General features: G+C 41.6%; 1 pseudogene; it reads left to right on the top strand.

The window, feature by feature from the left end:
* Positions 1-1,366: 1,366 nt before the first annotated feature.
* On the top strand, positions 1,367-2,356 carry LOC147613407 (ammonia transport outward protein 2 pseudogene; annotated as a pseudogene).
* The last annotated feature ends 214 nt before the right edge of the window (positions 2,357-2,570 follow it).

Raw genomic sequence — 2,570 nt, 5'->3', positions numbered from 1 at the left:
TGTTTAAATTCAAATTAAGTCTTGTAAATTTATTTAAATTCTATCTCCCTAGAAATTTAGATCTGTGTTAGGGGATGCCCATAATTTTACTTTGGGATATTTAATTTTGGATGTGTCTTTTGTTTATATCATTTATCAAGATTAATGTGTCTAATCAGGTGTGTGTGTGTGTGTGTTGGTATGATATGATCAAGATTAATGTGTTTAAAATCAGTTGTGTGTGCGTTTTGGTATGATATGATCAAGATTAATGTGTTTAAGCAGCTGTGTGCACTGACTAATATTATTTTGAATGTTGGCAAGATGATTGAGTGGGTAGATTGTGAACATGTATTGGATCACTATGAGATATTTTGAAAAACATGTGAATACCTTTTATGGTTTTATATTTAGGCATTAATATTTTTGTAGTGCTAAGGCCTCATATTTTTGTACATACCAAATAGTATTTTATAATTTTAGTAGGCCCAAGACTTTTTAATTGTAGTTTGCTATATTTTTGTAGAGCTTTTACACTAAAAAACTCAAAAAGCACTTGTGCTTTGTTTTTGGAAGTTATCTTTTTGAAAAACAAGCTTTTTCTAATACATATAAATATGGGTGAGTGTTACAAGGGCCACACTCATCCAGGAGAGATTCAACCCAATCTTGTGTTGACGGGGTGATCTCTACTCTATTTTTCATCCAGGAGAGATTTATTTAGTTTTGTTTCTTATTAATGTTTATGCATTTGATTTGTGCAAGCATATGTTATGCTCTAATTTTTTGTGGTTGAGAATTAAAATTCCTTCTCCAAGTATCTTTAAGATCTTGACAATGTTAGTAGGTCAAGTGCTTTGGTCGAGTCACGAGATAGTTTTCTTGACTCTTTCCATCATCAAGGTTCTAGTAAAGGTGCGTTCACTTCATCCTACATTGCACAACTAGTTCAATTTTGGGAAAGTTTGCTTCAAGTGATGCAACATTTTTTTTTTCAAGTGGGGCCATTGTTTTGTAGGATGTGTATCAATGTTCACGGAGAATATTTTTCTTCTTAGATCTTAAAACTTGCAATTTTAAAATTTACAAGTTTTTTTCACTAAAATGCTTAAAATTTTGTCAATCTTTTAAATTGCAAAAATAAAATTTACAAGTAAGATCATGAATTTTGCAAGTGTGTTATAAAGGTTTGGGGGTTTTCTCTAAACACGGATATGTATTGGGAATTTGATCTTGTTCAAGCTTTACCCTTCTTAAGAAGGTCAAATTCCCAACACACATCAATGGGCCCTGTACTCTTGTGTGGCCAGCTTTTTTATCTTCAAAGTTGCGTACGCAACTAGGCTACGGTGCTGAAGAAAAGCCAAGAAGAAGTGAGTGAGGGACTGGGGTGGGTGCCAAGTCGTTGACAAGCTACTCGGCCTTTTTTGATTTCTACTCAATTCAACACAGAAAGAGTACTAGGGTGACTGCTGCTTGGGTGGTGTAGAAGAGAAGGGATTATTTTATTGTGGAGGGTTGTGAGAAGGGCAGTGTTCGGAAGAGGCATCAAGTGTTCTCTGTCTGTGATTTTGAATCTGAAGGGGTGCTCTCGTTCGGCTCAGCGGGTAGCAAGGCAGCTGCGCAGGGCATGTGATTTGCTGGGAGCAGGGCATTTGATTTGCTGTGTTTTTTTAAAGCCAGGGCAGGCAAAGCTGCTCCATATAAGCAAGTCGACCAGCTGGGACTCACTCCAAGATGAGGCAAAATGTGGGCAATCCGGGGCCGCTAGGGCTTTGTGGCTTCGCGCTTACAACGTTTGTGCTGTCGTGCTATAATGCGGGCATCTTCGGGATGAGCGCGGCCAGCAGCCCGGTTAACGCCGTGGTGGGGGCGGCTGTGTTTTACGGAGGAGTCGCCCAAGCGCTGGCTGGCATGTGGGAGTTTGCCGCCGGCAACACCTTCGGCGCCACGGCCTTCACTTCCTACGGCGCCTTCTGGCTCTCCTACGCCGCCATCCTCATCCCGTCGTTCGGCGTAGCCTCCGCCTACGCCTCCGTTGACGGATCGGTGGAGGTGGACGCGATCGCCATTTTCCTCCTCTCCTGGACCATCTTTACTCTTCTTCTTTTGATCGCCAGCCTTCGCACCACCCTAGGCCTTGTCGCCCTTTTCGCCTTCCTCTCCATTACGTTTGCCCTCCTCACCATCGCTGAATACAAGCAGAATGTTAAAGTCAAGCGTGCCGGTGGCTTCTTTGGCGTCTTCACCGCCATCATCGCCTGGTATAACGCCCTCTCTGGACTCCTCGCCACTCAGGAGCATCCTATTCTCACCCTCCCCGTCGGCAAGATCGCCCCACCTCCCATTTAACTGTGCTAAGGTTATGTGGATGAAACATGTTAACATCAGCCTAATGGTGGTAGACTTAAATCCTGCAAAAATGAATTTTTTATGTTTCTCTGTTTCCTTGTTCTTTTCAATTACTTGAACTTGTAAAAGAATATCCCAAAATTTGTCAATATAAGCTTGGACATTCTCTTTATCAATCCGGCGTAGAGTATCCCATCGTTGACGTGCTTTAGCTTTGTACTGCGATGGTAGAAAATGTT

The sequence above is a fragment of the Cibotium barometz genome, chromosome 43 (assembly GCF_041138505.1).
Source record: "Cibotium barometz isolate CiBa-2024 chromosome 43, ASM4113850v1, whole genome shotgun sequence".
Lineage (NCBI taxonomy): Eukaryota > Viridiplantae > Streptophyta > Polypodiopsida > Cyatheales > Cibotiaceae > Cibotium > Cibotium barometz.
This window is presented reverse-complemented; position numbering and strand designations above follow the sequence as displayed.